At 35.7% G+C, this 22,760-nt stretch overlaps 2 long non-coding RNA genes across 2 annotated transcripts in view; one reads left to right on the plus strand and one right to left on the minus strand.

Moving 5' to 3' along the window:
• Positions 1 to 22,760, minus strand: part of LOC141416874 (uncharacterized) — a 256,905-nt gene that overhangs the window by 221,719 nt on the left and 12,426 nt on the right. The gene's annotated exons all lie outside the window — the stretch shown is intronic.
• Positions 4,431 to 11,133, plus strand: LOC141416432 (uncharacterized). Its single transcript, XR_012441157.1, has 3 exons — positions 4,431 to 4,751; positions 4,885 to 5,070; positions 10,474 to 11,133. It is a non-coding gene; the product is annotated as an uncharacterized lncRNA (long non-coding RNA).

Below are 22,760 nucleotides of genomic sequence, written 5' to 3' on the forward strand. Positions count from 1 at the left end.
TGCTGGATTGGCCTTCCATTTTGTTTTGCAGTTCTGTTTCGTTCTTTTTTCTGAGGTTTTCCATATCCTGAGTCACTTCCTCTTTAATGTTGTCTATTTTCATCCTGAGTTCATTTATCTCTTTATTAATCATGTCCTTTGTTTCACCTTGGTGTTTATACAGTGCTTCTATGGTTTCTTTTATTTCTTCTTGTGCTTTATCAAATTCTTTATTTTTGTTGTCTTGGAATTTCTTGAGTGTCTCCTGCACATTTTGGTTGACCATATCCAGTATCATCTCTATAAAATTCTCATTGATTACTTGGAGGATTTCATCTTTCAGATTATTCTAATGGGCTTCATTGGGTTCTTTGGCATAGTTTGTCTTTGTTTTGTTGGAGTCTGGATCTGAGTATCTGTTTTCTTCATTTCCCTCCTCTTTCTATACTAATTTTTTGCTCTGGGGAAACTGGTTTCCCTGTTTTTTCTGTCTTCCCATCATTGCCCTTGGTATTGTTACTGTCCCTGTACTGTGTGCAATTAAGTATTTTCTAGCTTGTAATAATAACAATGGTGATATTTAGAGTTGAAGGGTGAGAGGAGAGGGAAAGCAAAGAATGTAAAGAAAAAGGGAAAAACAAACAAGCAAGTAAAAACAAACAAACAAACAAAAAAACCGTGTCAAAAATCTAAACAGGGAGAGATAGTGCACTAATCAACAGTAAGCTAAACAGGCCCTACAGAGACAGAGAGAGGATAAAAAAATAAATAATGAAATAAAAATTTTTTTAATTTTTAAAAAATAAAATAAAATAATTTTTAAAAAATCTCCAAGTTCAAATGCAATAAAGTTTCAGTCTTAATAATTTTGGTGTTAGTCCCTCAGCCTCCAATCCTGGAGATAGTGTCTCAGAAGTAGTTCTGTTGTTGTCTCATCAAAGGGGAAAAAAAAACAAAAAAAAGCACCACAAAGTGTCCCAAGTTCAGATGCAATACAGTTTCAGTAAGTCATTCATCATGCAGTTGTAGTTCAGTAGTTCAGTTGTTGTCTCATCAAAGGAAAAGAAAAAAGACAAAAAAGAGTCTGGAGACAGCTTTGTGAATGTCCATCTGAGGCTGCAGCTCACCTTCCCGCTGCTGTCAGCCTGCTCTTGCTGGAGGCTTTATTTATGCAGAGCTCAGGCGTGAGCTTAACACTCACCTGGCCTTGCAGGCTTTGTTTACTTAGAGTTCTCCTGGGTGCGAGCCTCTGCTACAAGCTTTCCCCTTTCCAAGCACACTGGGGGAGGTGGCGGTACACCCACATTCTCCGGCCAGCATGTTTATTTACAGTTCATGTGGGAAGTGGTCCTTCCCCCCTCACCTGTGGAGTTTTTTTCCTCCCACTGCCACTTTTACAAGCTTTCCTGGTCCTGATTGCTGGGTGGGTGCCGCTGCTCCTGCCTTCTCCAGCCGGCTTGTTTATTTACAGTTCCGTGAGGGATTGCCCCTCTCCCTGTCTTCGGTGCTCAGGGTGCCCCGCCCTCTTTGCTACATGTCTTTTTTTTTTTCCCAGCTCTTGTTTATTATTCAGTTTGTTTTTTTCTCTGGGTGGGGGTCAGTCTGTCCAGGGAGCTATGCTGATCTGGCCCAGGTTGTCTGTGGGAGTACCGCATGACACTTCTCACCTGGTGGTCTGCTTCTCCCAAGCAGGTTAGGTGCTGGCGTCTGGCGGCACAGGAGCCCTCCTGGTTTCTCTGTTTAACATGGAGTGGGGATGCTATGCACAGGCTGGGGGTGTGGAGGTGTTGGAGTTTTGCCTCTTCTTGGTGGTTTTTCCTGTAAGATGTATCTCCAGCATCCCTCCAAGATTTTACTTTAGGAAGCATGCTTTCTGCTTCCTCTCTCTAGTTGCCATCTTGGAATCCTTGATCAGTCTTTCAGTTCTGAGCTTTATTTTTAAAATTAAATTTGCTGATTTAGAAAACATTTCAGTTACAAAGCACAGTTCAGACCAAGATGTTTTCAGGCTTGGTTGTAAAACAATGTGGAGTTGGCATATCTAGTCCTGTTGGTCAGCAAGGTAGCAGAATCTCTTGTTTACACAGGATGATTTGTCCTTTTTACCTCATGACCATGAACAGGGTTTTTCCAAGGATTTAAATAATAAAAACATAAAATACAAGGTTTTATATATTGAAATCTTTATAGAAACCAAAGTAGGTCATTAAGAAATGTGGAAAGTGTTAGTTGTGTGCTAGTCTGATCCATACCCTTAGTCTGCTGGTCCAGCACACCTGCTGCACAGTTTCCTCCCATGATGTCGCCTCATCCTTCTGTTCCACCAGGAAATGCTCACGTCTCCCTTCCTAGCCAACCCTGACCTATAAGCCAAGGTCAATCTAATGACTGTCCCTCCTCTCTTTTCCTCTTTGATGCATTTTCTCATTCATTTAGTCCTCAAAATATTGTCTTTCCTTTAAATTTATAAAGAACATGTGCCAATTTTATACTCTAGGTTACCACTCAACACCTACCCACATCAGTTACAGGTTTCTTTGTATTACTTTTGGTTATATTCTAATTGGAAAGACATCACAGATATCATAAACTAACTACCAATTTTTTGAGGGAAGAGATCATGTAATTTAAAAACTTCTATGGCCTGATCTAAAAGTTTATTTTGAACAGCAAAATACCCTCCAAATTTTTTTGAGTAGGTGAAGAACTTTTTACTATATAGTATATAAGGGGAAAGAAAAGACATAAATAATTTTGTCATGTGGATTGTAATAAGAAGTAAAGAATGCTGGAAGTTCTGTAAAGGAACAAATAATTCATGGGAGGAAAATGGCTATGTAGATTCTATTTCTTAATAGAAGGAAAGTTTCAAGCCATTAAATCCTGTACTCATTCTTTCAATATATCAAATAATCTTAAGGATTCTGGTTACCTGAAACAAAATATCTAAATCTCTTTTAGTTTTTAAAATTTTTTGATGAGTCCAAAAATTGCCTGATTCTTTTGTTCTTCTTATTTCCAAAAAGATTTAAAGGAAAACCATCAAATGAAATTTCACTGCATCAGCTTTAGGGATCTATGGTTAAATAGTTTTTTTACAATGAATTTATTTTAGAAGTAACACAAAACTGGATTACTTTCTTTTAAGCAGAACTGATTAGCTACCCATTCAGCTGGAATGAATAATACCTTTCTATAGCCCTCTGATATATTGAGGGACTAGAGACCAACACTTCTAATGTATTGCAGTTGTCTTGGTTTCTTTTGTTTTCCCAGAAAATTCCTAACCAAGATAGTCCTTGACATAATGACCATATTTATCTCTTAACATTTTTCATCTTCAAATTTCTAGAGAAGCATTTGCTAATTAGAAAACAAATTTCATTTGGCTTTTAAGAAATGACAATCACAGGACATGATAGTTCACACCTGTAATCCCAGCTACTTGGGAAGTTGAGCTAGGAGGATGACAGTTCTAGGCCAGTCCAGGCAAAAATTAGTGGGACTTTATCTCAAACTAAAAGCTGGGCGTGGTGGCATGGACCTGAAATCCCAGCTACTTGAGTTGCAGATGCAGGAGAATCTCTGTTCAAATTCAGCCCTGACAAAAGAGACCTTATTTGAAAAACAAATTAAAGCAAAAAAGGGCTGGGGGAATGGCTCAAGTGGTAAAATGCTTGCCTGGCAAGCACAGGCCCTGAGTTGAATCCCTAGTGCCACCCAAAAAAAAAAAAAAAAAGTGACAAAAACCACAGGTCATGGTATTTTCAGAGTGGGTTGTTTTAGGAATTTTTAGGCCTATTTTAATGGATGCTTGGACAGTAGACCAACTTGAAATCAAAGCCAGATAATTATAAATGTGTTTGCAGAACATTGTTACAGAAGCCACTAGAAAGGTTACTAGAAATATGTTTATATTATACATACAGCCCAGACAATAGTAATTGTCTAGGGTAGAAATTATGCATTTTTATGACTGCCTAATAGTTTTGCTATGTGTAGAGAACCCTATGACAGTTTATTAGTTGAAGCCTGGTAGTATGGGGAGCATTTTCTATTTTAAATAAAAGGGATATATCTCATATATACATCAAATAACACATGTAAATTAGCATTATATATTTCAACTATGTGTATCAACAATATATTATGAAGTAGAAAATTCCAGTCATATGTGTTTAAGACCTCTTGTTAGATATTTTCTTATTTGTAAATAAGTCCATTTGTCTGCTAACTCATTCATTTCTTCATTAATTCATTAAATTTTGAGTGGTTGAATATTTTTGGACTAGCAAAATACTACTCATGGCAGTATTATAAACATGTATAAGATATAATTGAGGTTTTATGAGAAAGTTTAAAATAAGCCCATGAATTTTTTTTAATATTCTTCTTTGCAAAAGGTAAAGCTTAAAGCCATGCCCCTTGAATGGAGGCTTGTTAAATTCATGTCTAACAATAGAAAGTGGCAGAAGTGATAGGTCATAAAAGTCAGTGTGACTTTCTCCTTGCTTTTTCTTTTCTATTACAAGCACTTGTTATCTGCCATGTTGCAATAACATTCCATCAGCCTTATGAAGATATCATAGCAGAGAAGAACTGAAGTTTTCAGTCAGTGTCCATGTCAGGAGTGCGCTTGGAACTGGCTCTTCAGTGAGCTCCAGGGAAGAGTACAGATAATGCCACCCCAGCCAATTTCTCACTGCAACAACACATGAAACCATGATCCAGAACTACACAGCTAAACTGCTTCCAGATCAGAATTGTGTCAGGTAATAAAGGTTCACTGCTTTTAGATATTTGGTTTAGGAGAAATGTGTCATGCATTGTTGAAAGGTCTCATAAAGTCCCTCATAAAATGAGCTTATCTTCTCAAGATCTGTTTTTCCTCCCTGCATCATTTAGAGACTAGTATCTAGACTGAAGCCCCAATTAAGAACTTAATCCTCATGCTATGTGAATAAAGGAATTATACATCAAGCTTCAGAACTTGGCTGTTATAGAAACTGGAAGAACATGTCTGGGATTGGAGTCTGAATGTAGTGAACCATGAAGGATAGAATGTAAAGCTGGAAAAGGAAGAGTTCACTGGTAAGGGAATACTCATCCTTGTTTCATGATCTAACATTTTGGTAAGAATGTCAGAAGCCCATCCTAATACATTGTTAGAATGGTTCCTTATAATTTAGAAATAATGAAGTCCTGTAGTAAATGAAGTAGAAATTTTATAACTGCTATAGGAGAATATTAGGGAAGGAGTCAAATAGTTCTGAGAAGTGGACCTACAAGAATTTATTTATTATTTTAAACCCCTGATATTAAGGAAGTCTATCAGCTAATTCCCAATACTCCCTTCGCCAAGCCAATAAGGAATGCACCAGTGAGAACAGCATTGTCATCACTGGGAAGCTCAGGAGTGGCTTAGCTCTGTATGTAAGGTCAAACAGGAGGTACTGCTGTGGATCTGGAATCCCTAATGGTAGTAGAAATTGAAGATACTGGTATTTTAGAGACCATGTGAGTTTTTAACTGTATTTAGATGAGATAGACATTATCACATAATGGAAAGCAATGGGGGCTAAAGGAGATCTAAGTAGGGTAACAAAAATTAGATAACCAATGAGAGTATTGCTTGATTTAGAAAGCCAAAAACACCTGTAGATGAGAAGCCTGATGCTCATCACTATAAATGTAAATCACAATCCTTTGCCATTACCACACCTCAGTTAGTTTCAGAATAGACTTTCTTTTCTGAATGGAAATCTGGGTTTCTTTGAGGAAAGTCCCTACAATGCTAATACATGCAGCAGTGACTTCCCTAGTTCTTCCCTACAAAACCTACACCCATTTCTCAAAGTAACCATATAATAGGGAAAGGATTATACCCACATCTTTCAAGGGCTATTGGATAATGAGTCTGAGCTAACTATTTCAGGGGATTCAAAATGTCCTCATAACCCTCTGTTAGATGGTAGGCATATGGAAAGGTGACAATAGAATGCCTGAGGCTTATCTCACAGCAAAAGTAGGTACATGATCCCAGCTTATGTTTTTTTTCCTCAGTTCCTTAAAGCATAATTAGGATGGGTATACTTAGAGATATTTGTTTACTAAACTTTGAGAAAAGACTCATTATGATAGGACTGAAAGACTAAATGTAAGATTTTAAAACTTTCCTCAACTCTACCAAGACTATAAATCAGAAGCAGTATTAAAACCTAGATAAAATAGCAGAGTAGGGTCTGTTTAAAAGGCTTAAGGAAAGAAGAGGTGGTCATCCTCACCCCAACTCCATTTAACTTATCTGTCTGGCCCTTATGAAAACCAGATCTATTAAGGAAGCCAATGTTGAACTATACACATTTAAACAATGGATAGGCTCAATCACAGTCAAGGTGCTAGAAATGGAATCTTTACTAGAACATATTAAAATTTCCTCTGGAATTTGGCATATGGCTATTGGTACAGAAAAAGGAGGAAAGATCAAAAGTTGTTCCCACTCACCAAGAATATTATACAAAACATCAATCTATGCATCTTATCTATCCATTCATCCATCTACCCACTTACTGCTCTCTCTCTCTCTCTGGTCTTGTCATTGGACTTTGCTATGTTTCCTTTCTCATTAACAAAAGAATAATAAAGGACTATTTATAATCTTAACATTCTACAGAACACATGCTGATCTTTTACAGTGATATAATGGAAATTAGGTCTAATGAGCAGGAAATGATAAGTACTCTGGATGATGTGATAAGACACCTATTTCACAATGCAGGGACTTTCCAATATCTTGGGAAACCAATAGTCTAGGGCATTTTGAGAGATTATCTCTAAGATAGTATCACCCTGTACTTCTAACTACTATGAAAGAAGCTCAGTACTTGATAAACTTCTCTATGTTTGGAGAGAGCCTATGCCTCAATGAAGACTTTTGCTCAACTCATTTGTTGGGTGATGTGAACAACTGCCAATTCTGAGAGGTGCCCAGAACAAGGGCACCTTCCTTTAATGAAGGACTTCTCAGATAATAAAATTCAAGGAAGCTCACTGCCATCAGGCCTATTTTACAAGAAATGCAGAAGGGATGCTCCAGGTGGAAATGAAAGAACTCTAGACTTGAAAGTATACAAAAACATAAAGCCTTCTATAATACTGTAATAGTGGTGCATGAATCACTTTCAGTTCTAGTGTAAACATAAAAAATAGCTGGGTACAGTGGCTCACACCTGTAATCCTAGCTACTCAGGAGGCAGAGATCAGGAGGATCTCAATATGAGGCCAGCCCAGGCAAAACATTCACAAGGCCCCATCTCAACCAACAAAACCTGGATGTGGTGTCATGCACCTGTCATTCTAGCTCCTCAAGAAGCATAAATAGGATAATTATAGTATAGGCTGGCCCAGGCATAAACATGAGACCCTATTAAGAAAACAGCTAAAGCAAAAGGGTTAGGGGTGTGGCTGAAGTGGAAAAGCATCTGCCTGGTAAGCACAAGACCATGAGTTCAAACCCCAGTACCACCAAATAAACAAAATCAATGATGAATGTGAAAATACATAATTTATGAGACCAATAACTTAAAGTGAGGAGAGAGAAAGGAACAGAGTTCTTATATTCCACTGAAGTTAAGTTCTTAGTTTAAAATAGATTGTTATAGTCATATGATGTCTTTGTAATTCCAATGGTATCCAAAAAATAATAATATTAATAACCCCTAGAAGATACACAAAAGGAAATGAGAAAGAAATCAAAGCATGTCACTACAAAAAAAATTCAATGAAACAAAAGAATAAAAACAGGGACAAAATAAGTCATACAAAAAATAATTAACAAAATAACATAACTTCCACATTAGTAATTACTTTAAATGTAAATGGATTAAGTTTCCAAGATAAAGACATAGACTAGCTAAGTGAATAAAAATACAAGAACCAAGTATATATTGTTTGTAGGAGACTCATTTCAAATTCAAAGATTCACCTAGGCTAAAAGGATAGAAGATGATAATCTATGCAAATGTTGACCAAAAGATAACAGAGGTAGTTATAATTAAATCAGATGAATCAGTAAGAAAACATGATTTGAACATTATTATATGTTCTGATTAGATCCACACAACAATGGCAGAATACACATCCTCCTCAGACACAGATAGAAAGTGCTCCAAAATAAAAATAGGAAGGACCAAGGGATTTTGCTAGTTGAGATAAGGAAAGCTATACAGGGAGTTGACTCATATTGCTTTCCTGTACATGCGTGTTACCTTCTAAATTAATTCTTGGACTCTGATCACATGATAAAGCAAGAGCACACAAGGGAGGTATGAGGATAGGTAAGACACCCAAAAAACTAGATAGCATTTGTTGCCCTCAATGCAGAGAAACTAATGCAGATACTTTAAAGTGACAGAGGCCAATAGGACAAGGGGACCAGGAACTAGAGAAAAGGTTAGTTTGAGAAGAATTAATTTAGAAGGTAACACACATGCACAGGAAATCAATGCGAGTCAACTCCCTGTATAGCTATCCTTATCTCAACTAGCAAAAACCCTTGGTCCTTCCTATTATTGCTTATATGCTGTCTGCAATAAACAAATTTTTAAAAAGTAAAATCATACCGTTATATTTTTATGAACAAAATGTGGTACTAGTATAGAAAACATAGAAGAAGGAAAATTAACATATACATGGAAATTAAGTAACATTTTTTTAACAAAAGGGGATCAAAGAGAAAATTAAAAGGAAAATTTTAAATATCTTAAGATGAAAAGATAAATACACAAGTAAAACTTATGGGATGCAGCAAAAGCAGTCCTAAGAAGAAAGTTTACAGTAACAAAATCCTGCTTTAAAATAGGAGATCTCAAATCAAGAACTTAACTTTATGCCTAAAAGAACTACAAAAACAAAACACTACACCTAAAGATAGCAGAAAGGAGTAAATAATAAAGTGTAGAACAGAAATTCACAAAATAGACTAGAGAAAAATTCAGTGGAACTGAGAGTTGGTTTTTGAAATGATCAACAAAATTGAACCCTTAAGTAAAAAAGAGAGATGATTCAAATAACAAAAATCAGAAAGAGGTGACACAACTGATGCCACAAAAATCAAATGGATCTACTATGATTTGACTGTTCCTTCTAAAACTCATATTGAATCTGAATTGCCATTGTGATGGTATTGGGAGATGGAGTCTTTTAAGTGGTCAGTGTTTCATGTTGATTCAGCACTCATGAATTGGTTACTGCCATTATTGAAAGAGTTGATTGGTTATCCAAAGAGCTGTTTTGTTATAAAAAAAATAAGTGAGTTCTTGTACACACTCTCACCATTAATAACTTCTGCCACATTATGATGTAGCAAGGCCCTAATCAGAATCTAGTGTCTTTATATTGGACTTCCCAGCCTCCAGACCTGTGAAAAATAAATTTCTTCTCTTTACAAATTACCCAGTCTGTGATTTTCTGTTATAGCAGCAGAAAATGGATTAAGACAAGATCATAAAGGATTACTATGAGTAATTATATGTTAACAAATTGAACAACACAGAAGAAATGAATAAACTCCTAGAATTTCATGGCTAAACCATGAATAAAACCCAAATCTGAACATATTTGAATGTAGTAAGGAGATTGAATCAATAATCAAAATTGTCCCAACAAATAAAAGCACAGGACCAAATGGCTTTCCTGGAGAATTCCATTTAATATATAAATAATTAACACTAATTCTCAAGTGTTATTTAAAAACTGTAGAGGAAGGAACACTTCCAAACTCATTTTATGGGGTCAACATTATCCCAATACCAAAACCCAACAAAAGAAGTATGAGAAAAGAAGTAAGAGAGCAATCGACCTGATTGCTTTTGTTGCAAAATTACTCAACCAAATGCTAGCAAACTGAATTCTGCAACACATTAAAGGAATTATATACCATGACCAAGTTGGATTTATTCTTGGAATATAAGGCTGGTTCCAATATGAATTCAACACATCACATTAGCAGAATGGAGGACAAACCACTTGATCATCTTAATTGATCATGAAATAGAATTTGACAAAATTGAACACTCTGTCCTGATAAAAGCACTCAACAGAATATGGATAGAAGTAAATTAATAAAATAAAGGTCATACATTTAAAGGTCAAAGCTAACATCCCCAACAGTGAAAAACTGAATACTTTCCTCTAATATCAGGAACTAAGAAAGGATGTCCCCTTTGCCATTTGGATTCAACATAGCACTGGAATTCCTAGTAAGAGCAATTAAGCAAGAAAAACAAATAAAAGGCATCTAAATTTGAAAGGAAGAAGTAAAATTATCTCTTCTTCCAGTTGACATGATCTTACATTTGATGGAAAACCCTAAAGATTTCACTAAAAATAAAAAGCTGTTAGGAATAATAAACAAATTCTGCAAAATTGCAGAACGCAAAGTAAATGTAAGACCCCAACTCAAATCAGCCTAATCTATTCCATTTTGTTTTGCAGAAACTATTTTCCTGAATTCAAGTGGAAATCCAGTTGCATTTTGTTGGCAAGATATTTGACCTCATGATGTCATAGAAAAGATTGTACAAGCTAACAAACAACCGCCTTGGTAAAACATTCTTGTTTTTCTGTAAAATCATTCAGACTCTGTGCACACTTGCCTCATGGACTGGGACCTAACTATCAATACACAGAATCAATATAGACTTTCTATATACTAAACATGAATAATCTTAAAAAGACTAATACAGCAACTCCATTTTCTATAGCACTAAAATGAATATATTACTTTGGAATAAAAACCAAGTAGGTGAAAGACTTATACACAGAAAAATGTAAAACATTGGAGCTGGAGACATGACTCAAGCAGTAGAGCGCCTGCCAAGCATGAAGCCCTGAGTTCAAAGCCCAGTATCACCAGAAAAAGAAAAAGTAAAAACATTGCTGAAAGAAATGAAAGATAACACAGATAAATTGAAAGACATGAAGAGTTCATGAATTAGAAGACTTAATATTGTTATAATGCCCATACTACTTAATGCTATCCATAGATTAAAGGCAATACTTAACAAAATTCCACTGGCTTTTTTTTTTTTTGTCAAAAATAGGAAAAAAATCTTGAAGTTCTTATGGACTTTCAATTATTCCCAAATAACCAAAACAATGGTAAGAAAGAAAAGCAAAGTTCTGGAGACATCACATTTCCTTATTTCAAAACATATTACACATACTAGTAATCAAAGTAAGTATGGTACTGGCATAAAGACACATAACAGAGACCAATAGGACAGAATAGAGAAGAAATTCACCCATGTATATGACTAAATAATCTTCAGATACGTGCCACAGCTACACAAGGAGAAAGTACAGTCTTTTTAACAAGCGGTTTTGGAACGCTGGATATCTACAGGCAAAATAATGAGATTAGATTCTTAGCTTATATCATTTATAACTCAAAATGGATTAAAGATGACCTAAATGTAGTATCAGAAACTATAAATTTCCTAGCAGAAAACATAACGGGAAATCTTTATGGTGCTGGATTTAGCAATATCTTAGCTATGACCACAGCCAATGAAAGCAAAACTAAGTAAGTGGGACTACATTCAACTTTAAAACTTCTGTGCAGGAAAATTTAAAATTATAAAAGGAGAAAGAAAAAGAAGTAAATAAAATTAATAAAAAACCTTCTGTGCAGGAAAATAGACAACAGGCTGACAAAGCAATCCATGGAACAAGAGAAAATATTTGTAAACCACTATCTGGTAAAGTAGTAACATCCAGAATATGTAAAGAATTCCTAAGCATCAACAAAAACCCAAACCAAACAGCCTGATTTTAAAATGGGCAAAGATTCAAACAGGTATTTCTCCAAATAAGATATGCAAATGACCACAAACATATCAAAAGATGTTCAAAATGACTAGTCATCAAAGAAACGCAAATCAAATTTCAATGATATAATACCTCACACTCAGAAAAGATCAAAGGTTACCAATGTAATGAAGAAGTTGGAAGATTTGGGCACTAGTGGTGGGAATATAAAATGAGACAGCAGCTAAGAAAAACAGTATGAAGATTCCTCAAAAAAATTAAAAATCGAATTACTATATAATCCATCAATATCAGTTCTGGGTATATATCCAAAAGAAAGCAAGATCTTGAACAGATATTTGCATTCCCATGTTCATTTCAGCATTATTCGTAATATCCAAAAGAAAGAGGCAACTTAAATGTTCATGGACAGATGAATAAAGATAATCTGGTGTATATATATATATATATATATATATATATATATAAAATGGAAGGTTATTCAGTCTTAAAAAGGAAATATCATCAGATGAGGCAATCTGAATAAACTAAGCCTGACAGAGTTCTAAGTGGGGAGAGTAGACATCTCAGATGAAAGACTGTGTTACCTGACTGGCAAATACCATAGAGCATCTATCTGATGTTAGGAGGCTATGATAAATACTCCTCAGACCAAGTGCAGGGGTAGGGACTACAAGTGGTCATACTCTCCTGTTACATTTTTGTTTTTTCTTATTACTTTTGTCTATCCATACCTTTGAAGAATTCCTAACAGGACAAATTTAACTCAACATGGGACATGAGAGGTGTGAGGGTTGATTGTACCTGATGTCTCTTCTGACCACTCATACCCTCTGGCTTTCACGATTTCCATATGTACCTGCAGGTTCATATATCGAATACAGCTTCTAACTTGGAAGTTACTCTGACTGAGAGCTAATTTTGGCCACTAAAACATGTTAAGCCCACATAGGACAGGCTGGAAGAACTGGGTATAGATGCTCTGTTTAGAACGTCAGCAAATAACAAAGAGGAACTGTAAATACATATCCTAGCTTTCTCACCATTGAGTAGGAGATTTGAGGCATGACTGTATTCGGAGGTCATCAGTGGACTTAAGAACTAATTGCTTTCTGGGGTAGGCAGAGTATTGACATTTTTTATTGGTTTTACTCCCCTCCCTCTGGAATCACCTCCCAAATAAACTAGAACTCAAATCTAATTCATGTTCTCCTTTCAAGGAAATCCAATTTAAGACAGAATATTTTTAATCCAGATCTACTTGATACAAAAGCATGACCTCTTAACTACTTTCAACATATAGTTTGTGGAATGATTGCCTTATAACCACCTGGTGATAACTGTTAAAAATGAAGATTCCCAGGAAGATAGGCCTTAAACACACTACAAACATTTCAGTATTTTGAATATCAGTTGGGATTTCCAAAAATAGAAGATTCTCTTTTCAAATGTAGTAATTACATACTACTTCAGGTCACTGAGACTGGCCCTAAATGATTTTCTGAATTCTTATTCCTACATTCAGGTCTGCATATTGCTTCTGCTTTAAATATGCATCAGTATTTCAAAGTAAATTGAGTATTTTGCCAGTCTTTCTAATCACAGAAAAACAAAATTGAGGGAGCAGAGAAAATGACTCGATGCCAAGAATCCTTGACCTTTAATTCTCTTTCCATATTTTCCCATGAGACCTGACACGGCCAGTTAACTCTTAGTGTTTGTGCTTCCTTATGTGTAAAGTGGGACTCATAATCCTTATGATGTAAGGGCAATAGGCAGATGAATTATTTAATGATAAATGATCTATGATCTGCCACATATTATTTTGAAGGTGCCCATACATTATTCATTGCTTCATGCACTTATTTTGCATTATTAGAATATGTAATCTCTCACAAATTTCAGTTATTACTCAAATTTTTAATAGGTTGTAATCAGATACATGCTATCAGATATTTTTAGCTAAAATGAGTTAATCCTAACAGGCTTGGCGTGAAATGAACCTAACCTTCATGGCAATAATAAATATTAGTGTATTTATTAAAAGTTCAGTAGACTCTTGACATTCAGAAATTTAAATCACGGTATTAGTATTAGTACTTAATGTTCTTTGGGTGCAACCTCAAAGATTGATGCAACAGAGTAATCAGTAGTTTTGTGGTGGCATGGGTTTGAGTTGTATACACTAAGAGCCTGATAAATAACAGCTGACATCTCCTCCTATGTGTCTCACCTGAGCCCTGTTCTTTTCCCTCCTCTCACATGCAGTAGCTTTTTAAGTGACAAAACCTTAGTATATTTGTGAAAAATGGCTCTTGTGGGAATAATAAACCATTGCTAATGGTGGTGATGAAACTAAAGAAGCCAATGGAGTGCTTATTCTTAGCCAGAAAAGAGAGACTTTTTTACTAGAAAGTGGAATGTTAAATTTGGCAGACAAATCGATGATATGATGGGTATATGGAAACCAAAAAAACCACGAAATTATTTTGACAAGAATCCTTATCAAGTCAATTTTTTTATTTTTACATATTCTTCACAAAATGGTCAGTCTGAGGGTCAGAAAAAGAGTTTTATGTTTTCAATTTTATTTTATAACCTTTTATAGAACTTATATATTACAGTAAAGTTCTGTTGTGGTCTTTTACTAACTTTAAAATTTTATGCAGCCATGAAGAAGAACGAAATGTTATCATTCGCTGGTAAATGGATGGAATTGGAGAACATCATTCTGAGTGAGGTTAGCCTGGCCCAAAAGACCAAAAATCGTATGTGCTCCCTCATATGTGGACATTAGATCAAGGGCAAACACAACAATGGGATTGGACTATGAGCACATGATAAAAGCGAGAGCACACAAGTAAGGGGTGAGGATAGGTAAGACACCTAAAAAACTAGCTAGCATTTGTTGCCCTTAACGCAGAGAAACTAAAGCAGATACCTTAAAAGCAACTGAGGCCAACAGGAAAAGGGGGACAGGAACTAGAGAAAAGGTTAGATCAAAAAGAATTAACCTAGAAGGTAACACCCACGCACAGGAAATCAATGTGAGTCAATGCCCTGTATAGCTATCCTTATCTCAACCAGCAAAACCCCTTGTTCCTTCCTGTTATTGCTTATACTCTCTCTACAACAAAATTAGAAATAAGGGCAAAATAGTTTCTGCTGGGTATTGAGGGGGTGGGGGGGAGAGGGAGAGGGCGGAGTGAGTGGTAAGGGAGGGGGTGGGGGCAGGGAGGAGAAATGACCCAAGCCTTGTATGCACATATGAATAATAAAAGAAAAAAAAAAGCATTAAACCTTAGCTAATTCTTTCACATTGTTTTGAAGAAAATCACAATCTACAGATGAAGATGTTTTCTCCTTTTTAATTATATTGTTGTACTGGGGGTACATGGTGACATTTACAAAAGTCCTTATAATATGTCATAGTTGAATTCACCTCTTCATCATTCTCCTTTATCCTTCCTCCCCTCATTCCTGGAATAGTTTCAACATGTCTCATCTTGCTAGTGTTGGTGATGATACTGGGTTTGAACTCAGGACCTTGGTGGTGGTACTCAGGGCCTTTCGCTTGCTAGGAAGGCACTCTGCCACTTAAGCCACACCCTCAGCCCACCCTCTTTTTTTAACATGTATCCATTAAACTCTTCATTTTGTTGCATTGCATTAGCACTTTAGAAGTAATGTTTAAAATAGAGATACCTGACATGCTTCTATTGTTCTTAATTTTAATTGGAATAGTCTTAGGTTTTCCCACAGTACATATTATTGTGCAGTTATACCCCTTGAAGAATTTTATGACAAAATAAGGCTATCATACCCTGCTCCCACAGTCTTAGTACTAAACAGTCCTATAACTTCATTCCCTTTGGCTTAATTTTGCTTAAGAATGGGTTAAACAATATTCAGGAGATTAGAAAAAGAGAAAGCAGTTACCAACAGTCTTGTGAAGTCAATTAACCTTATCACCATATTATAGGAGACATAGTTGTATTTATAACAGTCTTTAATCTCATCCTCAAGCCAGGTGGCAGATAGTCACCATTCAGTTTGAGACCAGTAGTGTTAAGGACAGCTCTTTGCATAGCAGTGGCAACTGTAGAAGAGACAGGAAGGCCATAGCTATTGAAGTCTCACGCAAATGTTGTCCAAAGTGAACTGTCACGTAAAGAATAATTATTGTTCTAGAGATTCTTGACCACTAAGTTTTGTTCAGTACTGGGACAAACTATGCCTACGATTCCTTTAGACCATGGGATCAGTTTAACCTAAGAATCCATTGGCAATTCATTTTCCTATTTAAATCAAAATTTTTTAAAAATTCTGTAACCATGATCAATGAAACTCTACTTCATATTGTCTAGTTCATCAAAGCCACCTCATGGTCCATAAAAATCTACTATGATAATTAACATTATGAAGTCAAATTTACAAAATGCACTTATAATAATAAAAGATGCTTTTTTTCTTTCTAAACATGGGTGTCTTTGTGAAAATTAAAAATATTTTAAAATTCTACAGTGCTGTTTGCTTTAGCCAATCGCATCTATGTTCTTTATGGAGATTCATCTAAAGTTTTAATTTGTGCTTTACTTAGTTGAGATTTAATATCAGCCCTCCATATTTCCTGTATTTTGAGACCCACTTGCAATATATATATATAAAATTAATTTTCATTCTCATATATATGTGTATATATACATATATATATAAAATTTCTTCTGTAAGTTTACACAGAAGTAATTTTGAACAGTGTTTTAAAAGTTTTTTCCAAGTAAATATTTATTGGTATATTTCGGTTTTCTATATTCCCTTTAGTCAACACTGGTGTGTTAATTTTCCTAAAAATTATGTTTCCAGACTTGGAAAATTCAAGAAATACTGTATTATTAATAACTACAGAAAACTGTACCCTATATAATTTTCTTTCTAACCTTTTCCTCAATTGGGAGGGAAAAAAGAGAAAATAAAAATAAGTACAATGATAGGAGTGACAAGCTGAGAGTCTGAAAAGGACCCCAACTGAGCAAAAGGAAGACCAAAGGCTGATACCTTATTCCTTTGTACAGAACTCTTTTCTTCAAACAGGAGTTATTACATGAGAAAGAGAGGTAAAGGTAGATACAGAAGGTAAAGGATAGACTTTCAAAGGTTTTGGCAGGCCACTGCTAATCAAGTTTTTTCAGCTATTAAGAAGATCGGTTAGGGAGTAACTCAAACGGTAGAGTGCTTGCCTAGCATGTGCAAAGTCATGGGTACAATCTCTACCACTGACAAAAAATAAAAAAAGAATGGCAAATACCAAGTATATCTTGTTTTTGATGTGAAGATTAAGTAAGATACTCTATAGTTATCTAAAATACAATTCTACAGAAATAGAAATGTTAATATTACTTTATAGATTACCAAAATTTTACTCCTGACTTGTTCTCCTCTAGCAAATTTCCATTTTAAAAATTATGTCCTTTACCTTATGTTGAAAAAGATGACAAAAACCACACAAGCTATTTTTGGCAGATTCTTGCTGACCACAGGACTATCCAAGAATAAAAGACTCTATATGAGCAGTTAGTGTATTCCAATTTTTAAGGAAAACATCAGTAAAGAATATTTGTAGGAAAGTCATTGATTTTTTTTTCCTTTACCTATTTTTAACATCATTTCCCTACTGCCTTACCTATGTATGTTGTGCTACTCAACGTACTGCTACTTACAGTATCCTCATTTTATGCTCCACAAATATCCTTACCTTTCTTTCTGCCAACATAATCATTTCTGTAAGTGACAGTGTTTTTCATCATTAAGAGCATTAACTGAGAACTGAGAAAGGAAAAAAAAAAGTGTATGTAATTGAAGCCCAAGGTGTTAAACTCATGGATATTCTGTAGTTCATTAAAATATCTATAGAAGATCGCCAGCACTGTGAAAACAATCTATAGAAGTGAACTTCTTTCAAGGTAAATAATCAAATGCCCCTCTCCATGCAATTCATAGGCATCCACTTCCAGAGTCACAGTGAATATGGAAGAGGGGAAGTGGTAGAGATCCTGATCAAACTTTCTGGTTCACTCTGCATATCAGAGGCTGAAACTGGAGATGTTATATTAAAAATGAACTTAATGAATTTCATTAATTTATTTTGGGGAATAAGAGTAGGGAAAAATCATCTGATAAATGTAAAATACTTAAATAAGCAGAAGCAACAAAACATAGTAATAGGTGTAATACAGGGAAACAAAACTAATTTTCTCATACCCTCCTTCCCCAGCAGCTAGCACATTTTCTTTTTTTTTATTATTCATTTATTCATATGTGCATACATTGTTGGGGCCATTTCTCCACCCTGCTCTCCACCCCCTCCCTATCCCCCCTCACTTCCAGGCAGAACCTGTTCTGCCCTTTTCTCCAATTTTGTTGAAGAGAAGACATAAGCAATAATAAGAAAGAAAAAGCATTTTTGCATAGCTATACAGAGAAATTCCTAGCATTGCTTCCATGCACAAGTGTATTACGACCTGAATTGATTCATCTTTACCTGACCTCTGCACTACTTCCCAGTCACCTTCCCATATTGACCTCTGTTGTATTATGGTTACTATATTAGCTCCTTTGAAGTGGGGATATCAAACACTTTCAAGTTTTAGGCTTCCTACCTACCCCCATTCCTCCCGTATGTGCTCTCCCCTTAGTGTGTGACCTAAGTCCAACAACATTGCTGCATTTTCCCTAGACCTAAAGTCTACATATGAGGGAGAACATATGATTTTTGGTCTTCTGAGTCTGGCTAACCTCACTCAGAATGATGTTCGCCAGTTCCATCCATTTACTTGTGAATGATAAAATTTCATTGTTTTTCATGGCTGAGTAAAATTCCACTGTGGATAAATACCACATTTTCTTAATCCATTTGTCAGTGGGGCATCTTGGCTGTTTCCATAACTTGGCTATTGTGAATAGTGCTGCAAGAAACATGGATGTGAGGTGCCTCTGGAGTAACCTGAGTTGCATTCCTTTGGGTATATCACTAAGAGTGGGTTTGCTGGATCATATGGCAGGTCTATGTTTAGTTTTTAAGAAGCCTCCTTATTTTTTTTCCAGAGTGGTTGCACTAGCTTGCATTCCCACCAGCAGTGTATGGGGTTCCTTTCTGCCCCACATCCTCACGAACACCTGTTGTTGGTAGTGTTTTTGGTGATAGCTATTCTAATACGGGTGAGGTGGAATCTTAGTGTGGTTTTGATTTGCATTTCCTTTATGGCTAGAGATGGTGAGCATTTTTTCATGTGTTTTTTGGCTACTGAATTTCTTCTTTTGAGAAAATTCTGTTTAGTTCAGTTGCCCATTTCTTTATTGGTTCATTGATTTTGGGAGAGTTTAGCTTTTTGAGCTCCCGGTATATTCCGGTTATCAGTCATTTGTCTGATGTATAGCTGGCAAATATTTTCCTCCACTCTGTGGGTGGGCTCTTCAGTTTAGAGACCATTTCTTTTGTTGTGCAGAAGCTTTTTAGTTTTATGAAGTCCCATTTGTCCATCCTTTCTCATAGTTGCTAAGCTGCTGGGGTTCTATTGAGGAAGTCCTTGCCTATACCTATTTCTTTCAGAGTATTCCCTGCTCTTTCCTATACTAACTTCAGAGTTTCAGGTCTGACATTAAGGTCCTTGATCCATTTTGAGTCAATACTAGTACAGGGTGATAAACATGGATCTAGTTTTGGTTTTTTGCAGGCAAATAACCATTTTTCCCTAGCAACATTTGTTGAAGAGACTGTCTTTTCTCCATCGTATGTTTTTGGCAACTTTGTCAAAAATAAAGTGGGCATAGCTGTGTGGATTCATATCTGGGTCCTCTATTCTGTTCCACTGGTCTTCATATCTGTTTTTGAGCCAGTACAATGCTGTTTTTATTGCTACTGCTTTGTAATATAGTTTGAAGTTGGGTATTGTGATACCTCCAGCGTTGTTCTTTTTGCTGAGTATTGCCTTGGCTATTTGTGGTCTCTTGTGTTTCCAAATGAACTTTAGGGTAGATTTTTCAATCTCTGTGATGAATGTCATTGGGATTTTGATGGGAATTCCATTAACCATATAGGTTGCTTTTGGTAGTATAGCCATTTTTACTATGTTGATTCTATCAATCCATGAGCATGGGAGATCTCTCCATCTTCTGTAGTCTTTCTCAATCTCTTTCATCAGGGGTTTTTAGTTCTCCTTGTAGAGATCATTCACTACTAGTTTACTCTTAGGTATTTGATTTTTTTTTTTTTGAGGCTATTATAAATGGAATTGTTTCCATATATTCTTTCTCAGTTTGTTCGTTGTTGATGTATAGAAAAGCTAATGATTTTTGTAAGTTGATTTTGTATCCTGCCACCTGTATAGCTGGCTTATGGTGTCTAGGAGTATTGGGTAGAGTTTTTTGCAACTAAGGATATTTTTATAGTTTCTTTACCTATTTGTATTGCTTTTATTTCTTCTTCTTGCCTAATTTTTCTGGCTAGGAATTTCAGGTTTATGTTGAATAGGAGTGGGAATAGTGTGCACCTTTGTCTCATTCCTGATTTTAGGGGAAATGGGTTCAGTTTTTCACTGTTAAGTATGATGTTGGCTATAGGTTTGTCATATACAGCCTTTACAATGTTGAGGTACATTCCTTCTATTCCTAGTTTTCTTAGAGCTTTTTTCATGAAGTGGTGTTGGATCTTGTCAAAGGCTTTTTCTGCATCTGTTGAAATGATCAAGTGGTTTTTGTCTTTGCTTCTATCAATGTGCTGTATTACATTTATTGATTTGCATATGTTGAACCACCCCTGCATTCCTGGGATAAAGCTGACTTGGTCACGGTGAATGATCCTTCTGATGTGTTCTTGGATTCAGTTTGCCATTATTTTATTGAGGATTTTTGCATCTATGTTCATTAAGGAGATTGGCCTATAGTTCTCCTTTTTGGAGGTGTCTTTGTCTGGTTTTGGGATGAGTGTAATATTTGCTTCATTGAATGAGTTAGGCAGTGTTCCTTCCCTTTCTATTTCATGGAAAAGTTTAAGGAGAGTTGGTATTAATTCTTCTTTAAAGGTCTGATACAATTCAGCAGAGAATCCATCAGGTCCTGGACTTTACTTTTTTGGGGACTCTTTATTGCTGCTTCAATTTCATTTTGTGTTATAGATCCATTCAGGCGATTAATATCCTCTTGGTTCACTTTGAATGGTCATAGGTATCTAGAAATTTATCCACTTCTTTAAGATTTTCAAATATATTGGAGTATAAGTTCTCAAAGTAGTCTCTGATGATTCCCTGAATTTCCATGGTGTTTATTGTTTTCTCCCCTTTTGCATTTCTGATTTTACTGATTTGGGATTTTTCCCTCTCCTCATTTTAGTCATGTTTGCCAGGGGTTGCCAATCTTGTTTATTTTTTTCAAAGAACTAGCTTTTTGTTTTGTAGATTCTTTGTATGTTTTTGTTTGTTTGTTTGTTTCTATTTCAATAATTTTGGACCTTATTTTTATTATTTCTCTCCTTCTGCTTGTTTTGGGTTTTCCTTGTTCTTGTTTTTCTAGGAGTTTGAGATGTAGCATTAGGTCACTGATTTGAGATCTTTCTGTCCTTTTAGTATATGCACTCATGCCTATAAACTTTCCTCTTAGGACTGCCTTTGCTCTGTCCCATAGGTTCTGGTAGGTTGTGTTTTCATTTTCATTAACTTCCAGGACCTTTTAATTTCCTCTTTTATTTCAACAATGACCCATTCGTCATTGAGCAATGTGTTGTTTAGCTTCCAATTGTTTGCATGTTTTTTACTGCTGTTTTTATTGGTGATTTCTAGTTTTAATGCATTGTGGTCAGAGAGAATGCATGGGATTATTTCTATTTTCTTATATTTGCTGAGGCTTGCTTTGTGCCCTAAGATATGATCAATTTTGGACTGGGCTGCTGAGAAGAAAGTATATTGTGTGGAAGTTGGATGAAATACGCTGTAGACATCAGCTAGGTCCATTTGATCTATGGTGTGATTTATTTCTAGAATTTCTTTATTGATTTTTTGTTTGGATGACCTATCTATTGGTGTTAGGGTGGTATTAAAGTCTCCCACTAACACTGTGTTTGAGTCTATATATGCTTTTAGGTCCTTGAGAGTATGATGAAATTGGGTGCACTGCCATTGGATGCATATAAGTTAATAATTGTTATTTCCTTTTGGTGTATTTCTCCTTTTATTAACATGTAGCGTTCTTCTTTATCTTGTTTGATCAATGTACATTTGAAGACTACTTTGTCCGAGATAAGTATTGCTACTCCTGCCTGTTTTTGGTGGCCATTACCTTGGTAAATCTTCTTTCAGCCTCTCACCCTAAGCCAGTGCTTATTTCTGCCAATGAGTTGGGTCTCCTGTAAGCAACATATTGTTGGATCTTTCTTTTTAAACCAGTTTGCCAAATGGTGTCTTTTGATGGGGAAATTAAGCCCATTAACATTCAGCATTAGTATTGATAGGTATGTGGTGATTCCTGTCATTTAGTTGTTTTTGTTATTTAAGGGTTTGATTGTTTGCAGCTGAGTCAATGTTACCCTCTGATTCCTTGTATTTTCTTCCCCTGTGGTTTGGTACTATCTGTCTTCTCATGGTTTTGTTGGCTTTCATTTTCTGGGTGCAGAATTCCTTGGAGAATCTTTTGTAGTGGTGGCTTGGTGGTCATATATTGTTTTAGTTTCTTCTTATCATGGAAGACTTTTATTGCTCCATCTATTTCAAATGGCAGTTTTCCTGGGTAGAGTATCCTAGGGATGAAGTTATTTTCATTCAGTACAACAAATACCTCACGCCATGCCCTTCTTGCTTTTAAGGTTTCTGTTGAGAAATCTGCTGTGATTTTTATGGGTTTGCCTTTGTATGTTATTTGTTTGTTTTTTCTTAGAACCTTCAATATTCTTTCTCTATTCTCTGTGC

This window comes from Castor canadensis, chromosome 14 (genome assembly GCF_047511655.1).
Source record: "Castor canadensis chromosome 14, mCasCan1.hap1v2, whole genome shotgun sequence".
NCBI classification, from domain to species: Eukaryota; Metazoa; Chordata; class Mammalia; order Rodentia; family Castoridae; genus Castor; species Castor canadensis.